Genomic DNA, 25,849 nt, shown 5'->3' with positions numbered 1-25,849 from the left:
CAGTTTCAGCTAATTTCCATTCTTTGAGAAGCTTTTAATTTTTTTTTCCTATTTCTTTTTGCTTGAATAAGTTTTAACTATAATGCAAGCATGGTTACAGGAAATTAAGGCTTTACTAAAACACTGTGGAGCAGAGTTATAGTTAATTTTGTGTCATTTTTTCTGTTCTATGTTTTCAATGTTTTGAAAAAATAAACAGACTGAGACTTGATATACAAGCTAAATATTTGGATGAGGTTGTTCATTTAATTGCCTTAGCTATTACAAAATTATAAAACAGGAAAGGAATCTATTTGAATACCATTTTTTCTCTGAAGTATTTTGTTTCATGAAATTATTTTAAAGGATGCATAACTTAAATAGAAACTTTTGAACTTAATGAGAACAAAAATATTTCCCTAAATTTGATGAACAACAACAAATATAGGGAAAAGAAAAAAAAAAGGTGGAAAACTCAAATTTTATTTTCCATATCTCCAACATTCATTTCAAAAGTTCATGTTAAATGCAACACTTGGTATAGCTCTATATTAAATTCATCTCATTGCTTTAATGTCTAGATATCAAGTTAGATATCAATATTTGTCTTGTTATTATTTCTTTGTTTATTTTTAAACAACTCATGCAGTGGTTTGGGGGGGGGACGGGGGACACGACACACTTCTAAGCAAATAAGCAGGTCTTAGCCCTGCCACCCAAATGCTTATTTATTTATTATTTCCTCAATAAGAAAATAAATAAATAATGGTCAAATTTCAGCTCTGAATTGCCTAACAAAAGAAACTATGATGTCTTGAAACTTGTTTATTCTGAAATGTTTATTTTGACCCATCACTTTGTTAAGACCATTCTACAAACAATTATTTAGCATTTACAATTCAATAAGTTTTCCTTTGGTATGTTAGTTTTATGGTTTAGAGAACTTTTTCCAACATTTTTTTCTTCTTCACAGACTCCTCCTTTGAGCCATTTTTCAGAAGATAGCTCCATGAGTTCAGAATAAAATCAGCTAACAGAAACAAGGCTTTGCTTTGTCTTAATTGTTACTTCTGGCACACATAGCTGCCTGGGTTCTGTCTTTGGCCTCCAGATATTTGACTAGACTCTTGGATGCATAAGTACAGTCAAGTATGTGGAATTTTACTCCAAGATAAATAACAGGCTGGACAGGACAGTTAAACTAATCAAAGCAAGGTGTTGAAGGGAACGTGGGAAGACAAGTTTGATTTCATTCAGGACTCCAGACTCCAAGTTGGCAGTGGACACTTTTCCCTAGTATTGACTTACAAAGCTCTGGTGCGGTAAGGAACTAATGTCAAACCAATCCATTCATTCCATGCTAAAAGCTCCTATTTCTCCCTCTTTCCACCACCACACTAGTAGTTATTAAAAATTCTTAGATCATTCTCATATTTCTATCCTTAATTAACACAAAAAAGGCTGAAAACACTATCTTACTGCCATCCCATCTAAGTTTGCTTATAGTATGAATTAGAATAAGACCTCAGTCTCCTAAAGGAGCATGCTAACCAGCAAGTTATTAAGTCATTTTTGCTTTGCTGCAGTGAATATTAGATCAAATGCAAAATCTTATAATGGTGAAATTTAAAGCATGCCATCACCACAAATAACTTGAAGCACCATGGTTAAAATAGCTCAGTGGCTAAGACATTCTGCTGAGTAGGAAAAGCATTAAGAGGAATATATTCCAGGTCTTTTTCTTTTTTTCCCTTTCCTAACGACAAGCCCATTTTTTATTTTATTTTATTTTATTATTTTATTATTTTATTATTTTATTTTATTTTATTTATTTTATTTTATTTTATTTTATTTTATTTTATTTTATTTTATTTTATTTTATTTTATTTTTTTTATTTTATTTTATTTTATTTTATTTTTTTATTTTATTTTATTTTATTTTATTTATTTTATTTTATTTATTTTATTTTATTTTATTTTATTTTTAAATCCAAATTACATACCACTGATAAAGTACTCAGGGCAGCACCTAGATTAGAACATCTCGGTGAACAATCTGAGACACTCTGCCAGCTGAAACTCAGAAGAATGTTTTTGTTTATAGCTTGAATAATATAGAGATGTTGCACAACTAGATTTCTGGCAGAAAATGCCTTTCAGGGAGCCAACAGGGCAAAAGTCGATGGTGGAGTGTCACAAGATTGTGTAGGGTGTAGAAGACCAAATCTGCTGAGGTCATATTCTTCCTGTCTTGTGGGAGGAGTCCTTAGCGTGCACATCTGTTGCATTGTTGCCCAACAGGACAGGACCTGGAGGTGCTAGTCAAGAGCTGGCTAAACCTGAGGCAGCAGTGTGCCCAGGTAACCAAGAAGAAAAATGGCATCCTGGCTTGCATCAGAAATAGTGTGGCCAGCAGGACTAGAGAAGTGATTGTCCCTCTGTACTCAGCGCTGGTGAGATGAAATCTTAAAAACTGTGTTCACTTTCGGGCCCCTTACTACAAGAAGAATATTGTGTTGCTGGAATGCATTCAGAGAACAGGTAGAAAGCTGGTGAAGGGACCACAAAACAAGAGTTATGAGGAGTGGCTGACAGAACTAGGGTTGTTTAGTCTTGAGAAATTGCATGACATTCAGCAAGGCTAAATGCCAGGTGATTCACTTGAGTCATAACAACCCCATGCAGTGGTATAGGCTAGGGGAAGAGTGGCTGGAAAGTTGCCCAGAAGAAAAGGACCTGGATGTGTCTGTCAGCAGCCAGACAAACATGAACCGGTGGTGTGCCCAGGTGGCCAAGAAGGCCAAAGGCATCCTGGCTTGTATCAGAACTAGTGTGGCCATCAGGACTAGGGGAGTTATTGTCCCTCTGTGCTTGGCACTGGTGAGACCACACCTTGAGCAGTGTGTTCATTTTGGGAACCCTCATTACAAGAAGGATATTGAGTTGCTCTATCATGTGCAGACAAGAGCAACAAAGCTGGTGAAGGGAATAGAAAGCAAGACACATGAGGAGTGACTGGGGGAACTGGGTCTGTTTAGTCTAGAGAAAGGAGGCTGAGAGGAGACTTCATCACCTGAAAGGAGATTGCAGCCAGGAGGATGCCAGTGTCTTTTCTCAGGTGACAAGTGACAAGATGCAAGAAAATGGCTTCAAGTAACCCCAGAGGACATCTAGATTAGATATTAAGAATAATTTATTCATGGGAAGGGTGGTTATGCATTGGAACAGGCTGTCCATGGAAGTGGTAGTCACCATCCCTGGAGGCATGTAAGAGACATGTGGACGTGGCACTTAGGGATATGACTTAGTGGAGGACGTGTAGTAGTTTTCCAATCTAAATGATTTTATGATTATGCTAAGGTTTTGTTTTTAAGACATTTGGAGTAGTCCAAAACAGACAAGAATCATACTACAAGTTTTCTTGTGTGATGATCAAGTTTCAGTGCTCACATTTACTCCTTTTATTCAAATAGTTGCAAGTGAAAGAGGGAGCAGTTAAAATGATGTTTGTATCTGTATAATGACCATCCACATATTAGATTCTTCTTCCGTTTTCATCCTCACCAGCAGAAGACATTACATCTAACTATATATTCAGGTGACTTTGCCTCCCTTTAAGTTCATTCATATGGCTGTAGTTTCCCAAAAGTCTAGACAGTATGTTTTGTTTTGAAAATAGCACCTCTGGTGGCATTCACTTTGAAGTTAAGATGTTGAAACATAGCTGACTGTATGCAAGCATCTTTATATGAGCTAGTAAATCAAAGTTCATTGAGTCCAACTCCTGGGTCCCCAAAGGACCACTTCCCCCCACCCCACCCTCCCCCCCAAAAAAAATAAATCAGATCATGGAAACAAAAAATATAAGAATAAAAATAAATAAATAAATAAATAAATAAATAAATAAATAATCCAAATGAAAAAACTTCTTTCATTCTCCTAAATGTCCTAAATGTAAATGGCCAACGACACTTGAAACATTTTCTAGTATTACAGATAAAGTAAATTCACAAAGCAGGGAAGTCATGGGCTTCCAAATGGTTTACTCAAGCTCATGCATCTGAAATAGCCTATGTGGAGAAAACCATGGCCCAAGTCAGTGACATACGCTGAAAACATTTTAGATGATAAGCTGCAAAGGGTTTGATTAATTTGTCTTAACAAAGGTGTTTAGTGAAATGTGAGATGTCGTATGGGTTCCCATCGGCTCTCCAGGTTCCATTCCAAGAAGGAAAGAACTGTTCCTTCAGTTCCATGTAATATCTGACAGCTCATGTGGATGTTGGGTACATCTCAGTCATCATTAGATATGTATACTTAGATTACTGAAATCAAACCATAGGTATCTGTATCTGCCTCAGTTGAATAACTCTACGTAATATCAGTGCTATAAAAGGGAATTTATAGATTGTTAGTTATCTTATGTACACTGCTTACACAGGTAAGACTCCTAAGCATGTGCCAAATCCTATTTGTTATGCCTGTATTATGTATATTTCCTCTATCTTGAGAAAGGTTGTCAACTTAACTTAAAAGCTAAGTTGGAACTTAAAAGTTGTTAAATTTTTTGGAAAACAAACAAACACAATATATAATCTATACTATAAAATATTGCAAAAAGTGAACCGTAGATATGAGTAGTTAATTTAAATCTCCCACTAACTGCATACAGTAGTAAATAATGGTTCTGTTTATAAAATATCTTTGATTTTCCTTCACACTTGTTTGTTTTATTTAGTGCTACTTACAAATTGAAGGAGCTGTATTCACCACATTTGTAGAACTGAATCAGTAGGTTGAGAAATTGTGTTGCAATGGAATGTTATTAGGATACTAAAAACTGATTTGGTCTGTGAATTTTTAGATAAAAGAAAATTCAAATATGACTTAATGGAACTAAAAATTAAAATGAATCAAAATACTTATTTTTCACTTTTACACACAATATTTGTAAACCATCCAGAGTGAAAAAGAAGCAATGGTGGAGAGGTGTGCTTTAAAGCTGGAAAGTTGGTCTTAAAAAAGAGAGAGAAAAAATCTGATTTTCAACTTCCTAAAACCTGAGGTAAAATCATAGTTTACAATTTATTTGGGAAGGCAAAATATTAATTAAAAAGAAATCTAAAAACATCTATACAGTTATAATGAGTTGATAAAATCACCAGTATATTCTCTTCAAATGAAGTATGATAGCATATTTGCATAGTTCTATGCTGGTGTTTCTTAAGATGCTGGTGTATTTATTTATCTTTTTATTTATTTGTTGCTTTTTGGTATTTGCCTCTGAATGAAATTAGTGTTGCTTTGAGAAATAGATATGCTTTTTCAATCAACGTATTTTTCCAGCTCTGGGGCAAGAATCTCAACTGGTGTCAGTCTCAGTTGTTCTCATGAAATCAAGTATAACATTAAATACAGATGAACACGCATCAGCATGGTCTCCATCTCTCTCTCTTTCACAGACACACTAGAATATATTAAAATTAGCTTTCATAGAATCATAGATCTGTAAAAGACCTAAAATAGTTGTTAGTTCTTTTTGTTTGTTTTTCCCAAAGAAATATATCAATATATCATTGTTGGTGAATGTTGTCTGAGAATTGAGCAGTTGATTTCTTAGTGCCTCCATAACCTCCCTAGACATGATTTCAGAGCTTTATCATCTTGTCTTTTTTTTTTTTTCTTTTTCCAATGACACTGATGACTCAAGACTATGATCTTCTGCATTCTTATCTCTTGTTCTGCAGAACTTCTAGCTAGTTTTTTGCTCTCCATACCTACGCAGTTATTTCTGCCTAAAAGTAACATATTTCAGGTAAGTTATAAAATCATGTAAAATGTCACCTTATTACTCAGGTTTTTTAATATTTCAAAATCATTTTGAATTTTATTCCTGTCCTCCAGTATGCTTGCAGCTTATCCTAACTTGAAATTATCTGCAAAACTAGTTGTCATATGCACTATTTAAGGTCATTAAGTCAGGTACTGTATAGCATCTGGCCTGGAGAACTTCATTTGATAAATCCTTCAGTTTTAACAGCAAAAAAATAGTATTCTCTTCCTGTATATTTCAAATTAGTTTTGAAATCATATTTTCACACACACATTTAGCTAATATATTTATATATTGTATATATATAATACATACATAGTATATATGTATATAAATATATATAGTATATATATAATATAATACATATATAAATATTTTTTTTAGCCTGCATGTGATGCTGTCATGAGAATGTCAAAAGCTTTACTGAAGCCAAATATACTGTTCTAATATGTCACTTCCTTTTTGACTGTAAGGCCTATTACATTATCCTAGGAAGAATTAGATTGTTTTGACATGATTTGCTCTTGACTAATCCATGTTGGCTGATACTTACTGCAGGTCTAAAGTGCACTGACTAAAAAGCTGTGACTTGTGAAATCAGAAGAGAGCTTATAATAAGATGATATTGCTTTATATATCTGCTGTTTCTCTCAGTGTGGTTTAGAAAATGTTATCCATTCCAGGGATTTTGTGATGAAAAATGTCATTTGACATTAATTTTTGGTTAAATTGATTTGTTCTATTGAACTGATACAAATGAACAGAGAATAGTTTTAAATTACTTGGAAAGCTGAATGATCTTTTTGCTTAATCATCACAGTAATCTGAAATGAAGCTAGTAGCACTGTTTGCATTGTTAAGGTGACAGGAATTTTATTAAATGATTGTTGAATTTTTAAATTACATATATGCCAGGGTGGCAATGACTTAGGTAAAATCAAAAAAAAAGGCGGGGGGGGAAGGGGGAGAAAAAAATCCGTTTCACAAACATAATTATTTCAGTTATCTGCAAGTATGTCTTTTTTCTTTGTCAGTTCATGAACTTAAACAATGTCAAAAATATTATTTGTTTCATGGTTTCACCGTATCAATGTGTGAACTAATAACCAAGGGACTATTGTATTTGTAAGAATGTATTAATTTCTGGCTTCTCATAAACACAACTGTTTTCTATGCACTGTAGATGCATAGAAAATGAACTATTTAATCTAAAGAAAAGAAACCACTCATTCAGTCAGTTTCTGTCTGTCTTGGAGCAATAAGCATGTAGCAATACACATGTAGCTTTTCCATTTCTCTATTTTTATTTTTTATTTTTATTAAAAAAAAAAATGCCTAGAATCATGCAGACATTGTTGGCCTGTGTACATGCCTGTACATGAATGCCCACATACATGCATCAATTTACTTATGACAATTCTTTTTTCCAGTAATGTATAAAATAGTTTTCATCTTCTTCCTTAAGTTGAACACTTATTTTACAACGTCATTTGTTATTCTGTCTCCTAGTCATTTGTAGTACTTTACCAGTAGTACATATATAAATTGTCACATTTATTTGGATTAAAAACAGTTCAGGAAGAGAAGTTTTCCTAATTTCAAAGTATATGAATGGAGTACTTACAGCAGAAATTCAGTAGTAATCATATTTTTTCTTGTCCATAAGCATCATGAACAGGTTATATCTTATTTTTTCATGTTGTTCATGAATGAACTGTTTTTTTGTACAGTTATTATCAAGTACTGGGCTAACTGTCACAGTATTAATATCAAAGGTTTTGTGTGAGACTAATTTTAGAGTTCTTAACTGGTGTGTGTCAGATAGCTCCATAAATTATCCATTAATAGGTAAAAAATACTAAGTAGAGGGGAGTTTCTGACCAGTGACCTTCGTGTATCCTTTTGTCAAGATTGCAGAACATTTTTTTTTGTTGTTTTTTTTTTGTTTTTCTATATGCTCCGAATGATCAAAATGGGAAAATGAACTCAGAAGTTCATTTTCATTGTTTTTGTCTTGCAAGAAATAACCTTTAAATATAAGTAGCAAGTACAAGGGCCCTTGAGGACATTCTCACCCTTCCTGGGGATTTGTTGGCCTGCAAAAAAATGGCCTTGTCTATATCTGTTATATGCATTCTGACTTTCTCTATATAATGTGATAGACAAGAGATAAGAACTGGGAGAGAAGAGGTAGCTGAAAGCCTCCAGAATGCACTCCTGTATTCCATGCAAAGATTTACCAATATGAATGTGTAGGGAAGAAAGGTTAATTCCCTCCTGTCAGTGGCTGCGGCTTTTTGCTCCTGTATGAGCATTTCTGCATGGCTGTATAGCCTATTCAGGTTAAAGCAAGGTTATATCTGCACTGTTCCTGCTCCCTTGAGCACAGGAGTACGGTATTACAATTTCAGAGGTACAGCACAAAACTAAACTTCATGGGTCACTTCATGTGTTTTCACCATAGTAACCAATAAATTGGTCATGAATTACAAATATTGTAATCCTATCAAAATTCGTTGATAAGCTTCTGTATGAAATTTTGCTTTTCTGCCTGTTTGATCGAGTAAATCTCAGCTACTCAAACATTCATGGAAAATAAACATGAAAAGGTGTAAAGTCTGCCTGAACTGAACTCTGGTCTAGAATCTCAAGAAAGAACTCCATTTCTATTTTCTTTACAATTCATCCAGTTTTAGAAACAAAGCTAAAGTTCATGCAGCTTTCAGCTGCCAGCATTTCTGCTAAACCAGTAGCTTTAAGAAACCCCGGGGAATGTCACACACAGGGAGAAAACACTCAGGAGTTTTAAATTATGTCTTTGTTTACCATACGCCAGTCTTTCCTTGAAAACGTAGGTCATATTAAGCTTTTTTAGGTCTCCTGTTTTTATCTCTCATCTGGAAAAGAAAGTAAAAATCCCCCTCAAAGCTATACATAGAGAACAGATACTAGAAAGGACAAAAAGTCTGTCAAAACAGGCTGAACCTCTAATATTTTTGCTAATACACACGATTAACCTTAATTTCATGTGTTGATTTCCTTATGCAATGCTAACAGAAGAAGACATAGGGTGGGATAGTTTTCCACTGAACCCTGCTCCTTTTTCTCTTTAAGGGTCAGTTTATTAAGGTATCTTTAGATGGGTGCAAAGCGACTCTGCAAGTGGTGTATGCACAACATAAAAAATAAAAAGCAATTTTTTATTTCAGTGCACACAAAATGTAGCTAAGATTTAATTATCTGTTATGCAAGTATTAGTTTGCTCACTAGTGCTCTTAAAGAACATAAAAAAATAAAGCACACCTCTGCTGACCACAGGAACATCAGTCAGGAGGGGCAGGGGTGGCTTTCATTGTTCCTTGAATGGGTCCTCAGTATCAATGAGTTGCCAATTCCCAACCACACTGCCAACCCTGGTGACACTGTTGGCTTGACCAAAAGCACCAGTGATCACCAGCTACAGAGTTAACCTTCACAGTTTTTTGTTTAGTATTTTAAATGTTTCCATGCTGGTGCTTTTCTCCTTGAATGCTTGAGATACTAATGATCTTGTCTCGATAGTGTTATGTCTGGCAGTATTTTTTTCTTTTATTCTTTCTGAACATTTTCTCACTGCTCTCTCTCATAACTTAATGATTTTCTCAGTAATTGAAGGCAAGTTTTTGCTGCTGGGCAGGTCAGAGCTGGTCCTTAGACCCTTTGTAACAGGGTGCAGAGCCCAATGGAAGAAGTGTTTGCAGAAGTGTTTGCAGAGATTGAGAGTTACAAGCTTTATAATTGATATTTCCCTAAGTGAAAAGTCACCGCATACATAAAAAGCAATCAATATATAAGCAGTTTATAGCCACACTGACCAATTCACAGCACCCAAAGGCAGGGACTGAGAGAACAAAGTACTGCCCTCTGTAGGAGAAGATGAGGTTCAAGCCAATCTAAGGAAAAAGTCCATGGGATGGATAAAGTCCCAAGGGAACTGTCAGATGCAATTGCTAAGCCACTATTTATCATATTTGAAAAGTCATGGCAGCCCAGTCTGCATAACCCCCTTTTTAAAAGGGAAAAAAGGAAGACCCAGGGAACTACAGGCCAGTCAGTCTCACCTTTGTGCCCAGCAAGATCATGGAGCAGATCGTCCTGGAAACCATGCTAAGGCACTTAGAGAAAAGGTAGGTGATTGACGAGCAGCTGTGTGGTACTTAGCTGCCTACTGAGGCTAAACCACAAAACTTGGTGGCAGCCAACATGGTTGCATTAAGGTCAAAGCATGGTTGACAAATATGGTGGCCTTTACAACAGGGTTACAGTGTTGGGGGATAAGGGAAGAGCAACTGACATCATCTACCTGGATTTATGCAAAGTATTTATTTGACACTGTCCTGCACAACACCCTTGTCTCTAAATTAGAGAGACATGGATTTGACAGATGTACCACTTGGTGGATAAGGAATTAGCAGTATCATCACATTCAAAGAGTTGAGGTCAATGGTTTGATGTCCAGGTGGAGACCCGTGATGAGTGGTATGCCTCTAGAGTCAGTTTCAGGACTGGTTTTATTTAACATCTTTTTCAGAGAAATGGACAGGGTGATTGAGTGTACCTTCAGAAAGTTTGCCAATGACACCAAGCTATTTCATGCAGTCAACATGCTGGAGGGAAGGGATGCCATCCAGCGGGACCTTGACAGGCTTGAGAGGTGGGCCTGTGCAAACCTCATGAAGTTCAAAAAGGCCAAGTGCTAGGTCTTGCACCTGGGTCAGGGCAATTCCAAGCATGAATGCAGGCTGGGTAATGAGTGTATTGAGAGATGCCCTGAGGAGAAGGACTTGGGAATGTTGGTTGATGAAAAACTCAACATGAGCTGGCAATATGCACTAGCAGCCTAGAAAGCCAATTGTATCCTAGGCTGCACCAAAAGAAACGTGGCCAAAAGGTTATTGTGTGTCCAAAAGGAGGTGATTGTCCCCCTCTACTCTGCTCTCGTGAGACCCCACCTGGAGTGCTGCCTTCAGCTCTGGGGCCACCAGTGTAAGAAAGATGTGGATTTGTTAGATCAAGTACAGAGGAGGGCCACAAAGATGATCAAGGGGCTGGAACACCTCACCTACAAAGACAGGCTGAGAGAGCTGGGGTTATTCAGCCTGGAGAAGAGAAGGCTCAGGGGAGACCTCCTTACGGCCTTCCAGTACCTAAACAGTGACCAAAAGAAAGCTGTAGAGGGACTCTTTTTCAGGCAGTATAGTGATAGAATGATAGTATAGTGATATAATGATATAACAAAGGGTAATGATTTTAGACTAAAAGAGAATCAATTCACATTAGATACTAGAGAGAATTTCTTTACTCTGGGGATGGCGAGGCACTGGAACAGCTTGCCCAGAGAAGTTGTGGAGAAGTTGCCTCATCCCTGGGAGTGTTCAAAGCCAGACTGGATGTGGCTTTGAGCAATCTGATCTAATGGGAGGTATCCCTGCCCATGGCAGGGGGTTTGGAACTAGGTGATCTTTAAGGTCCCTTCCAACCCAAATCATTCTATGATTCTATAAATGTTATGAAATGAAAGCTGCGCTTTCCTCCATTAAATCTGCAAACTCCATAAGTACCTATTGAAAAAAGAAAGCTTGAAATTTGTATACTTTTATTAGTTAGTGCTTACAGATTCAAAGTGATAAGTTCTGCTACAATTTTTTGATATATTAGAAGAAATATCATATTTGTAGATAAAGTGAATAAATTTCTGACAGATCGTGTAAAATCTTTATGAGGTGGGAAAGAGTTGACAACAGCCAAATTTTAGTGTTTATTTGATGTTTTATTATTTATACAAAAGTGTTTGTATTTGTATAGTAATAAAAGGAAAAAAGAACAAAACATAACTACTCTAAAGTATATTTTTTACAGAGAAAAGGAGATCACAGAATGACATAGGAAAATGAAATAAAAAATCTGACAATTCTCTCTAGCTAAGCATTATGACAAGCTCAAATTGTTTAGATTTGGCAAATATAAAAATATTTTTACAATTGTATTTGCAATTCTGCTATGATAAGCATGAAGCATTCAATGATGGATACTTTAGTTGCTGCTTGTTTCAAGGGTCAACACTAGAAAATCAAACAGGAATTTTTTTCAGACTTTGCTTTTGCATATTTTCAATTGCTTTGTAACTGGTGACACAGCTATTTGTAACTACAGTAAAACATGAATGTAATCCCCTTGAGATAAACCAAACTCTTGAACATTAAAGTAAAATTTTATTTTATGTAAATCTAATTTCCTCTTGTTATTAATAATGTTTATAGGCTACTGAGGAAGGCTCACATTCCTCCGTACAAATGATAAGATTTTTTTAAAAAGTTTTATTCTCAAAATTATTATATAAGCTAACCACAAGAGATTGTCTTATATAAAGATCCTAGTCTTAAATTGGTAGAATATAAGTTTGCAAATGTTCTGTCAGATTACTAGTATACTTTTCATAGTACAAATTGTAGCTGATAGATAACTAAACATATGGCTCATTTGTTCGCCTCACTGATTTTATTATCCTCACTTTTGCAAATGTAGCATGTTGCATCAAATTACTCTTAATCATCTTCCAGTTAACGGCATACACCTTCCCAGTTCAAGTTACAAACCTCATCTTGACTGCCTGCTTTGAACTGAAGAATGCTGTAATTCTGACTGATGAATATAATACAATATAATAACTTTTTTCTAGGAAGAATAATGTACAGTACCACGTGTGCTAGTAAAGCCATACTGACCAAGCTTTATTATAATGAAAGCATACAGCTGCCTCAGACTGCCCTGGAGCTCAGTGCTCAGTCCACTATTCTTTATCATTTCTGTACTATTTTAGTGAGAGCAGTTAGATCCACATGGAGGTATAGATACAGATATAGATACCTGAAGTCAGAGTTTTCTTGTTCACTGTGGTCAAATATCTATCAACCACACAGCTGAAGCTTTGACAGCACACATCTGACGCAACCGTTTTTCTATCTAGAGGATTCTTATTTTACCTTTTTTCTAGAGGCAAAAGGACTGCAAACTTCAAAATGGTGGTTAATTAGCTGTACAACTATCATCTGCATCAACTTAAGTGACTATAATGAATTCCTACATGTATTAATCAGGAGCATGCATATGACTTAAAACTTTAGGGAACTTAAAACTAGAACTCCAAATAGGACCAAGGGATACCCATCCTTATGGTCTCTTTGAGAGTTCACATGTAGATAAACTCAACTTCACAATTGCTACTGCCTTCCAGGATAACTTCTTGTGGCAGGGAGAACAGAAAAAGGGCGGCAAAATCCTGAGGAGGGGAGGAAGGGAAACGTATGAACGAAAGCTTCCTTTTATAATGCAGACTAAAAAAAAATAATGTTATTAATGTTGGTGCTCTTGTATTTACGTGGATCATACTGTTTGGGCAAATATCAAGTGCTATTATTTCGGAATAATAATTAAAAAAGCCTCATATTTTGAGGCTCTGGGTTTCACATATTTGGATCTTCAAGCATTTATCTGCTAGAATTTCTGTATTCTACCTGTTTTCAAAACACTAATTTCTTTCTCCCTCTTTATTGGAACTTGTTTACTAAATCTTGGAAAAAAACACATATTTATGCAATTGCTATGTTGAACTCCTCTCCGTTCCACAGGGGTGAGACCCTATATATCCATATGACCAGAAATCTTGGATAATTCTTTAAGAGTCACTCATTAACAAGTTAAAGGTAGACTTCAAAGATGTGTGTAGACAAGAATAAAAAAATGCTTGTTCAAAGGAGCCATCACAGGAAGTGATTTCAACATGTTACCAAAGTTCCTTTTTTATCTCATATGCAGCATAGTTTTCCATCAGGCTTGATGTTGCAGATTACTTTGTTGGTTAGTCTAAGTGACATCTTTCCTACCCTCTACACCCTCTGTTTAACTGATAAGCTGTAGTTAACTTTACTGCATTTAAACTCATGAGGTGTTCGTACTGTATGGTTATCCTTTATTTCTCACTATGCCCATTCTTCTTAGAGCTGACTACCTCACAGAAATTATTCTATGTGTCATGCTTATTAATATGAAAGATTGTACTACCTAGTTCTTGTAGTGTTTTATATATATGTATATATTTACTTGTTTCATTAAAGAGGAAAAAAAAGCACACACCCACAATTCTATCACATGAAGAAAAATCACTGTCATCATCAGAAAGAAAATTGAAACTGTTCCAAGATGACTGCATCATCTGAACCCAGACTAGCCTTAAATGTCCTTTCATCGCTGAAAGAGATTCTGCCAGCTATATCTTTAAACCATTACCGTACACTAAAATCACTGAATTCTTTGCTGTAGACTTTGTAGATGCCACAAGTCACCATTATTTCAAAAGACAATTTAATGCACTGGGACTAGTGCTCATTATGATCCCAGTAAGAAAGGCATTCTGACTCTGCAAGGTATTTCTTAAAATAACATATATTGGCACTAACACCAGAAGGAAAAGGAGGACAGTATAAATAATCTTACTTCTCTTCAGATGAAGTAGTAGTGCAGCATCAGACAGACCTCCAAGCAGTGAACGCCACACCATTTAGATCCTGTCCATGGAAAGGTTTACTGCCATTTTTTTAATTATTATTATTACTTTTTATTATTATTATTATTTTTAAGAGCTCTTACAGGATGTGGTATTGTTGCTCCTGTACTCTTTTTCATGATTTTTCTAATCACCTGTAGTGAGGTTAACTGGAAGACTGTTATACATTGTGTAGTAAGAGTATGAGGTGTAATTTCCTGTCACATTATGTGTAAGTCCTATCACAGATATAAAACCTGTCACCTCTGTGAAAGGTAAAACATCAAAAATAAATATTTAAAATTAGTCACTGGGGTTTGCCTTCGAAGTTATTCTATCCATATCTCCTATAAACAGACAAAATTAAAAAAATAATCAATGTAGATCTACCCATGTAGATCAAAATAATCAACATAGATCAATGTTGCTTAGCATTTTCAATGGGAGGAAATAAACCCATACAAAGCATTATTCCCATTCCGATTAAACTCATACAGAGTATTATTCCCTTGGACATGCTGAATGGTGGTTTTTTGTTTTTTTTTTTTTTTTTTTTTTTTCCCAAAATTGAGCCTATACAACTAATTTAGATGTGAAGCATAGAATTCATTTGACTAAATGTAAGCAAAAGTTGCTATCTGTGATGACATAGAGTATCTTACCACACCTTTCTGTGCCACTCCAGAAAAGTGTACATCTCCTATAGACTCTGCATGCTCTGATTCATGTCTATTAACCTTTTGTATATGTCTCTATATGTTGAGTACCTATGTTTAGGCAACAGAATATTGGCTTGGGAGCCCATATTAAAATGATCTAGTTTGTTTTTTAGACTCTTAAAACAGTTTGGACTACAGAGTCACTAGAAGTCCATTAGCTATAATAGAACCTTATTCACCTGTTTCACTGGTAGATGCTTACAAGTAGACACATTTAGATATATAGGTCTGCAGCTGAATCATACCTGAAATTCTTGAAAGAAATGAATTAATAGTTTTGTTTTCACTTTCAGTCAAGGCACATCCTCAAAGTTAAATAGTTTAATACGCTATCTCAGCATATTTTGTGTTTCCTAGAGTATTAGAACACGAAAAATCCCCTCCACGCTCATGCACACACACAAATAAATAAAGTCAAAAGCTTAATATTAATAATATTTAGGGGAAAAAACATAATAAAAAAAAGGATTCCTGGCTGATTTCTGGATGTTTGATGAGTTTGTTACTAAGTACTGCCCTTTTTACATACAATGAACAAATTCAAAATGAGAATAGTAGGACTGTGAACAACTAAAAATGTAATGCTAAAAATGATAATATTTCATCTTTCCAATTTTTTCGCAGTTCAGAGGAATGAACATGAAAGAACACTCAAGTATGCCTCTGTATTGGGTTTATGTGGCATAGTTTTGGTTGTAGGGGGGTGTGGTGGATTTACTCAAGTGGGCAGACGAGCTCCACCACAGCTGCTCTCTCACTCCCCTTCCTCAAAGGGAAAGGGGGAGAAAATATGATGCAAAGGGCAGGGAGATTGCTCAACAATTATTGTGATGGGCAAAACAGACTCAGAGTAGGGAGATAGTAAAATTTATTGTGTATTACTAGCAGGCTAGGGAAGTGAGAAACAAAGGAAAGAAACCAAAAGCACCTTCCCCCCCATCCGCCCTCTTCCACCTCCTCCCCCCGAGTGGCAGAGAGGAAAGGGGAATGGGAATTGCAATCAGTCTATATGTACTGGGTCGGGCTGGAATGTTAACTTTCTCTGCAGCAGCCCATACAGTGCTGTGCTCTGCACTCGTAGCTAAAACAGCAATGGTATCACACCACTGTTGTGTCTGCTGCTGAGCAGTGCTGGCACAGCATCAGGACTCTCTCTAACCCCCCTAAGGGTGGGTAAAGATGTGAGAAAAGAAACATCACCAGGGCAGCTGACCTAAACCAACCAAAGGGATATTCCATACTATATGATGTCACACTCAGCAATAAAAGGTGGAAAAAGGAGGAAGAGGGGAGGGGTGGGCTCTCATTGTGAAAATGTCTGTCCTCCTCCCGAACACCGGCTATGTGCGTTGAGGCCCTGCTTTAAGGACGTGGTCAAGCATTGCTCATTTGTGGGAAGTAGAGAGTAATTTCTTTCCTCTGCACTTCCACATAGCCTTTAATTGTTTTGTTTAGTTTTTCTCTTTCCCCCTCCCTTTTCCCCTTTCCTTCTTTTTCCCCCTTTAGTTAAATTGTTAATTGTTTAGTTAAATTGTTTAATTCATAATAATCTTTCCTTAATAATTATTATTTTATTTCATTTAATTAAATCATCCTTATCTCAACCCGTGAGTTGTTCTTTCCTTTACTTCTTCCCCTCCCCATCTAAGGAGGGGGACTGAGAGAGAGGTTGTGGTGTTCAGCTGTCTAGCACAGTAAAACCACCACACTATAGCACTTTGTCTCCGCCGCTCCTTCTTGGTCACTCTCTTCCCCTGCTCCATGTGCGGTCCCTCCCACAGGATGCCATCCTTCCCAAAGTGATCCTGCGGGGGCTTCCCACAGGCAGCAGCTCTTCAAGAACTGCTCCAAATATGGGTCCGTACCATGGTGTCCATCCATCAGGAGCAAACTGCTCCAACAGAAGTCCCCCACAGGTGACAGCTCCCCCCCGGACCCCCTGCTCCTGTGTGGGCTCCTTTCCACGGGCTACAGGTCTAGCCCAGAATCTGCTCCAGAGGGGGTCCTCCACAGTCCACAGCCTCCTTCAGTGCAGGTGTACCTGCTCCACCGTGGTCTCCTCCACGGGCTGCAGTGTGAAGTTTTGCTCCACTGTGGTACACAGTGGAGGGACAGCCTGCTTCACCATGGTCCTTTCCACAGGCCTCTGGGGAACCTGTACTCCAGCGCCTGGAGCACCTCCTCCACCTCTCCGCCTTGTTCTTCACTGATGTTGGTGTCTGCAAGGCTGTTTCTCACTCTTCTCTCTTTCTCAGCAGCTGTTCTGCAGCAGGTTTTTTTTGTTTGTTTCTTTTCTTCTTTTCTTTTCTTTTCTTTTTTTTCTACTTTCTTAAATCTGCTCTCACAGAGGCGCAAACAGCATCTCTTATTGGCTCAGCTTTGACCAGTGGCGGGGCCCTTATCTAACATGGGGCAGCTTCTAGATTCTTCTTTGTCCTGGTTTCAGTTAGGACAGAGGTAATTTTCCTTCTAGTAGCTGGTAGGGTGCTATGTTTTGGAATAGCATGAGAGGAGTGCTGATAACATGCTGATGTTTTAATTGTTGCAGAGCAGTGCTTACACCAAGAAAAGGACTTTTCAGCTTCTCGCTCTGTCCTGCCAGCGGGCAGGCTAGGGGTGCAGCAGGAGCTGGGAGGGGTCAGACCCGGGACAGCTGATCCAAACTGGCCAAAGGGGTATTCCATGCCATCTGACGTCATGCTAAACAATATGTAGGGGGTAGCTAGCCGGGGTGGGGGGCCAGCTGCTCGGGGATAGGCTGGGCTTCGGTCAACGGGTGGTAAGCAATTGCATTGTGCATCACTTGTTTTGTACACATTATTATTAGTAATACCATTATCATCATCATCATCATTATTATTATTACTGTTATTATTATTTTCCTGTCTTAATAACTGTCTTTATCTCAACTCACAGGCTTCACTTTCCCGTTTCGCTCCCCCATCCCATAGAGGGAGGGGGGAGGGTGAGCGAACGGCTGTGTGGTGTTTAGCTGTCGGCCAGGTTAAACCACAACATTCTTGCAGACGCCACCCCTATGGCCTCCCAGTACCAAAACCTTGCCACATAAACCTGCTGTAGGGGACTGCAGAGATGGCCTCTGTGAGCAGAGCCCAGAAACTGTCCCATGTCAGATCAGAGTCAGCTCCAGCTGGCTCCAAAAGGGACTAGTTGCTGGTCAGAACCACGACAAGGAGCAATGCTGGTTGGGCCTCCAGGAGAGAAGATTGAAGGAAGGAAAAAAATTAACTGCTGCAGAACAGCAGCTGGGAGAGTGAGGAGTGAGAATCAGCCCTGCAAACACCAAGGTCAATGCAGAAGGAGGGCAGGAGGTGCTCCAGACACGCAGCAGAAGTTACCCTGTGGTCTGTGGAGAGGCCCCTGGTGGAGCAGGCTGTCCCCCTGCAGCCCATGGGTCCCACATGGAGCAGATCTCCACGCTGCAGCCCATGGAGGAGCCCCCGGTGGAGCAGGTGGATGTGGCCTGGAGGAGGCTGCAGCCCATGGAGAGCCCCCACAGGTGCAGGCCCCTGGCTGGAGCTGCAGCCTGCGGAGAGGAGCCCACGAAGGAGCAGTGATCTGCGGGGAGCTGCCGCCTGTGGGGGACACTTGGAGCAGTTCTTGAAGATCTGCTGCCTGTGGGAAACCCACACAGGATCAGTTTAGGAAGGATGGCATCCTGTGGGAGGGACCCCATGCTGAAGCAGGGGAAAAGAGTGACTGTGAAGGAGCAGCAGATGACAAAGTGTTCTGGACTGCAGCCCTCATTCCCCATTCCTTCCTCCACACCACTCAAGGAGGATGTACAAGATGGTGGACGGGTGTGAAGTTGTTTTTAGTTTGGTTTTAGTTCACACTGCTCTAGCCTGTTAGTAATAGGAAATAAATTATGCTAATTTCCCTATGCTGAGTCTGTTTTCCTTATGACAGGAACTGGTAAGTAATCTTCCTGTCCTTACCTCAACCCTTGAGCCCATTTTTGCCATGTTTTCTCCCCCTCTTACTTTGTGGAGGGGGAGTGAGAGAGTGGAGTTCAGCTGCCCAGCAGTGTGAAACCACCACAACCTCATATTAGATTTTTCCTATTCACCACATTTATGGTCAAACCTCTGACTCTGGAAAGGAGCTTAGGTATGTAGGTTCTCTGTTGGGACCTCTCAAATTTAGGGAGGAATTTTTCTTTGAAGCTATGTCTTGGCTACAAAGATGAGCTCCATTTGAAAAACCTATAGAACTAACTGTGGCTCCCAGGGGAGTGTAATGTTGATAGACAGAGGAAAATTCATTTCAGTATAATCATTCAGTTATGTTTCCTTTCATATCTAGTAAAATAAAATATTCTGCCAAGTAAGAAAAAGAGTACACACAATGTACACATAATATTCTACATGTTACCGTCTTATGCTGCCTCTTTCCTAAAGGGGGGAGAATCCTGTTCCTTGTGATAATTTTTGTGAACAGAGGTAGAATTACATTTATTTATTTATTTATTTATTTATTTTCATTCTAGTGAAAATGTAATGCAGAAAAAGAAAAGAAAAACAAAACAAAACAAAACAAAAAACATTTTAACTGTTTCCTTCATAGGCTACCTTTTATGCCTGGTGTGACTTGTTTTTGATGTAGAGCGGGGTGAAGTGCTAGAAAATCAAACCTTAGTCCTCTACAGTTCTGTTCCTATGACCAACTGGTATCATGGAGCATGGCTGTAAATACCAGAGGAAACAATAGGTTATTAAGCACTTATAAAATGGAGTAACAGTTTTTCATTTTTGTCCCTCTGTAATGTAATACTCTTAGAGAAATACTCTGTAAGCAATTTACTGCCATACTCTTTCATACAGAGAATCTAAATATAAACCCTCCATTCTCATATATGGGGATCCTATAATATTGGAATGTCTTGGTTAATTATCATTCAGAGCTATAGATAATTAAATGATTAAAGATGATTAAAAGCAGTTTTGACTAATCACAGAGTTGTGATTTTCTAGCATCAGTGTATATTGCAGGATACTAGTCCCATAAATAACATGTTGCCAGCAACCTTGATGTCTTTTGAACTCACATCACAGCCTTACCTGCATATATTCAAACAAGTCTCTTAAATGACAGTTTGACTCTTACAGGAAATATTTTTTTGGTTATATTTAACAAATGAAATAGTTGCTTATTTTCACTACACCATATTGATTGCCCAACATCAGCTTCTGTGGATCTCATGATGTGGATGGCTGGAAAATAACACAGGAAAAGATTACTGAGTTTTATGACCTAGCCCCCTCCCTCCCCCAAACAAACAAACAAAAACTGGAACCTTACTAAGACGCATTTTGTGATGATGAAGAATTTTTAGGTAACATCCATTTTATCTATTAATATAAGATAAACTTTGAATTATCCAAGAATAACAATTAATCTAAATCATGACCTATCTGTTAAATAAACGACTGTGATTGTTGGAGATCCTTTAGCAGTTTAAAGTCAATACTAATCAAACAAGCCAGGAATATCTTTATAAAATGTGTTCTTTCGTTTTGTTTGTTTGTTTGTTTGTTTTTCTGATCTCAAACAATCAATCAATCAATCAAACAAACAAACAAACACCCTAGCAGTAAGCCTGTCCAAATCAGAGGAAAAAAAATAGCTTTGTTTACATTATACTGATTCTGTCAGTCCAAATTTAAACTGTGCTGACTTGATTAACAATTTCATGTTTGTAATAAATATTGTTCATGATTCAGAATAATCATTTGTAGCTCATATTATTACAAATAATTTGATTTTTTTTTTTTGTATTAACTCCTGGGAGATAATGAATTTGAGAAATAAAATATGGTTGTGCTTTACAATACACTAGAAAAAGCCAAAAAAAGTGAAAAATAGGAACACAAACTCCCCTGACCTCAGATCCCCAGATCCATAGCAGCAAGAGTAAAAACTGTTCTGATGAAGATGTAGGGTGCTTTTTATGTGTGTGATGCACAACGCAATTGCTCACCACCAGCTGACTGGTGCCCGGACAGTCCACAGGAAACAGCAACCCCATTGGCCAACTCCCCAGTTTTATTGTTCAGCATGATTTCATATGGTGTGGAATATCCCCTTGGTCAGACTGGGTCAGCTGTCTGGTCAGCTGTCCTGGATAAGTCCTCCCCAACTTCTTGTACACCTCTAGCCTACTCACTAGCAGACAGCTCTCAAAACAGAAAAGACCTTGACTTAATGCAAGCACTGCTCAGCCACAACTATTGTTGTGTTATCAGCACTATTTTTGTTACAAATCCAAAACAGCACCATATGAGCTACTATGAAGTAAATTGACTCTGTCCCAACCAAACCAGGACATCCAGTGAGGGCTGGTACACCAGCTGGTGTACTGTCTGTAGAAAGAGACAAAAGATATGCTTGATGCACCCCAGGATACAATTGGACCTTTTGGCTGCCAGGGCACACTGTTGACTCATATTCAGCCTGCTGTAAACCAGAACCCCCAGATCCCTTTTCATGGGGCTGCTCTCCATCCTCTCATCCCACAGTCTGTACATTTATCCAGTGTTGCCCCATCCTACGTGCAGTATCCAACACTTATTCTTGTTAAACTCCATGAAATTAGTAGCTGCCCTCTAGCAGGGATCTGTAAAGATCTCCCTGCAAAGCCTCTCCACCCTCAAGGGAGTCAATGGCTCTGCCTAATTTAGTATCACATGCAAACTTAGTATGCATTCAAGTCCTGCATCCAGATCATCTATAAAAATGTTGAAGAGAACTGGCACCAAAATGGAGCCCTATGAAACCCAGCTAGTGACTGGTCACCAGCCTGATGTAGCCCCATGTACTATAAACCTTTGAGCCTGACCTGTCAGCCAACATTGAATCTAGGGTAATGATCAATGAATTAGCAGGCACTCATCCTTTTTGGTTCAGCAAAGTAACAGATAAACCAGGCTTGGATCAAGAAGTACTAGTTACGTAGATCTGTACGGAAGGTAATAGATCCTGCTTTATAATTTTTTGCAGCCATTTCATGTGAACATGGCCAAGGTAGTCTCCAGCCATCTAGTCTACCAGGATCCATATGCTTTAAGGATCTAGGACTAGCAAAAAGAGATGTAACTAAATAAATAGGCGAGCATGGACATGTCTCTGCAATTTCCCATTGAAATGAGAAGAGTAGAGAAAAAGTAACACAAAGCTTCCATACCACCATGCTTAGAAAATCTCAATGAGAGTGGATGGGATGAGAAAAAGAGATGAAAGACTGAGCCAAGGGTCTGTTTGGGTACTTGTTTGTCCCCTAAACTCCCACTACAACAATAAGAAAACTAACCTAGGTCAGGAAACAGCACTGTGTGAAGGGACTTTTTAGAGAAAACTAGAGTGGAAGAAATGAATTTTGCATTTAAATCTGAAAGCTATGAAACTTGAGCTCAATTTCATAAGCTCATATCAGCTGTCAAAGAGTACCCTGATCGTGGGGCAGCTCTTGCAAAAATATAAATAAATAAATAAATAGATAGATAATATGTATATGTATCTTTTCTGTTTCATGCTTGCAAGCCTTTGCTTCTTAAGAGAAAATGATAGTTTCATTGGGTTGTAACAGCTGTCAAGGGAGATAATGATTTCTGGAAAGAAAAGCTTGGTCCTTTTCTATGGAATGCTCTGAATATTGAGATAAACCATAAATTGTATCCTGTATTCAGCAGGAAGGCAGGGTACACAGAAGTGTGTAGAGTGATGTATTCAGAGACCTATGTGTTACAGAGAAGATGGGTTGATATATTCTGAAACTTCTTCTTTAGTGCCTGTTTGGCTTCATTCCCAGACATACTGAAATGCAATAATAGAGTGTGGAGGTAAGAATGTATAGTTTACTCCAGCAAAATTTATTCCTGTTATTCTGTAGTTACTCCATGTTTAAACCAGTATAAAGCAGAAGAGAAAGTAGCCATAAATATAATAACACTTATTACTTTAACAAGTCAAATCACTTAAGAAATCATAAAATAAGAATCTGAACACTGATTCTGGCTCTTTGAATAGCATGTTAGTTAAACTTCATTTCTGGAAAAAAAAAAAAAAAGTTGAAATCTAGTTGTATTTACCTCAGCAATTGCAACTGTTAATGACATTAAGTTACAGTACTTGAAGAACTTATACAGATATAAAGAAAAGTTCAGTTCTTTTATTATAGTCGATAATGTGCAGGAGGAAGTAACAACAACAAGAAAAAAATAAATTGTACACATCACTGTCACTTCATTGACACTGAAGTGGAAATCTGCAGCACTGAGTTGTACAAAGTTATAATCTTTACAGCATTTTTTGTTTAAAAAAAATCTTTACTCATTTGTGCACAAAATGATCTATTTGGATAAAGATTTATGTCTTCAGTTTTTTTGTTTCCATGTATTTTACCTATGAAATCTGACACTTGTGATGCAGTTCATTATTTTTTAATGTTATTATTGCTTCAAAATATATGGTATATGCTTATTTAAAAATATTTATAATGAAACTGGGAACTGATTTGATTCGACTCATTAACAAAGGGAAAAAAAAACTGCTGTCAATCAACAGCTGTTTTTCCGTTTCTCTTGGAGAATCGTTCAGAATATGATTCAGAATATATGATTCTATGATTCTATGATTCTATGATATATGATTATATGATTATATGATTATATGATTCTGTGAGAAATTGTACCCTGCATTGAAGTAGTGCATTTAGGAGAAACTTCCTCAGTAAGTCAAAAAATCACTTAAAGTTATAATTAGACACACAGACATCTTTATCTACAGATTAGATGAACTCAGAAAGATATTGGTGTTTGGGAAATTAGCAGTGCTGTATATGTCACAATGTGAAAGTTCAAAGACGTCATGTTTCTTTTTGGTCAAAAACCCAGGAAGACAGCTAACCTCATGATTTTTATTAAGATTTAAAAGAAACTGGAGCCAAACCTCAACTAATGCTGTAAGGTATTATTCAATTCTGTAGTTTTGAATTGGGTGGCAAATGTTTCCATTATTTTGAAGACATTTGGATTCAAAATTTTATTTTTGATCCTGATAGGAAACATTATTAGTTCTCTTAAAGATGCTGCACAAACACTACAGTCACTACATATTCTTAAACTTACACTAGAAAAGAACATACTTCATATTAATTATCATATGGTTAGTCGACCTCTATAAATAGATATGGTTGTTTTAGGGGATGTAATGCTTAGAATTCAACTATGGCATTATATCAACATGGAATAGCGTGGAAATACCTAGTTAGCATTCAGAGAAAGTAACAAACGGTGTGCATTTTAGATTTAGTATGGCAAATTTCCTCTGACATGTTTAGAGTTGTGTTTTACAATGGAAATTTAATGGGTATGCAGCCTGCTAGTGACCCATCTAATAATGAAGGACACTGGAAGATACTTTCTGAACCTTTGGTAATGTTTCCTAGCCTTTTTTTGATTACTTGTATTTAAACTGCTGCAGGAAGTAAGGAAAACAGAACTCCCACATGAGATTTACTCGTGACTGTCATAGTCATGAGACGTCACCCACTAAATTGCTTCCAGAACACTGGCAAAGTGAGCTCTTTGGTTGTCTCAAGCTGGTGAAAACTCTGTTAGTGAGCAGTTTCTATGTATAATAGTTGCAGAAAACTCCAACACAGAAAATTACTAATTTTTCAAAATGGGTTATAGTAGCAATACAGAGAGAGCTGACCCTACACTTGGCAAGTCACTGCACCAATTGTTGCTGCTGTCTACAAATCTGTAAAATGGGGAGAATAATAGTACCCTCTTTTACAAGATGCTTAGAAACCTAAAATCACAGCCTTATAAGATGGTTTGTTTACAACAGGAATATCAAAAGAGACATTAAAACTCTCAATTTTAAATGAACATTACTAAAAAAAAAAAAAAAGCATTTCCCCTGTTATAATCCAAATGCATCAACACAACAAATCAAAGTGTTTTTCAAATTCTTATGTGTGTGTTTGTGTGTGTATGTGTTACTGTAAAGTAAGTCTGTTTTTTATAAGAATCATGGAACACAAAATTAGCTGTTAGCAGTAGCAACTGTTGCAATACCATCACAGACTGAAAGAACTGTGACTTACCCTAGTGTTTTTACATGAAGTATCAGTCAAATAGAAGACCAGTTCACTTTATCAAAATTGCAAGATCAAAATGTATTTTACCAGTCATCTTTTCAGAAATGTAGACAAACCAAAGACAATTGTTCTTGATTTGAAGTACACAGAACTTCTGAGCCTTGAGAATACAGTGAAGTGCTCTGTACCTCAGAGTTAGCAAAGGATTATGTTTAATAGATGGTATGAATCCTATAAACAAGTAAAGAAATACAGATTTTAGTCTAATCTCCTTATCTTCCATGAAACAACCTACAAGGAAATGTTTGCATATGCCTAGATGTTCTTTGGGTGTATAACTGAGTGTAATGAGGGGATAATTTGCTTTCAGCTACTTTCTCACTTAGGAGAAACTATATCTAAAATTCTGAATTCTGTGCCTCATTCCACTCAGACTTATACCATGCATGTATAGAACCAGAAAATCATAGAGCCATTTAGGCTGGAAAAGAGCCTTACGGTCATCAAGTCCAACCATCAGCTTGACCTACCAAGTCCCATCACTGAACCATGTTCCTTAGTGCCATATCTACACATCTCTTAAATACCTCCAGGGATGTTGGCTACATCTG

This window comes from Anser brachyrhynchus, assembly GCF_964034855.1.
Source record: "Anser brachyrhynchus genome assembly, chromosome: 1".
NCBI classification, from domain to species: domain Eukaryota; kingdom Metazoa; phylum Chordata; class Aves; order Anseriformes; family Anatidae; genus Anser; species Anser brachyrhynchus.
Note: the sequence above shows the minus strand (reverse complement) of the source record.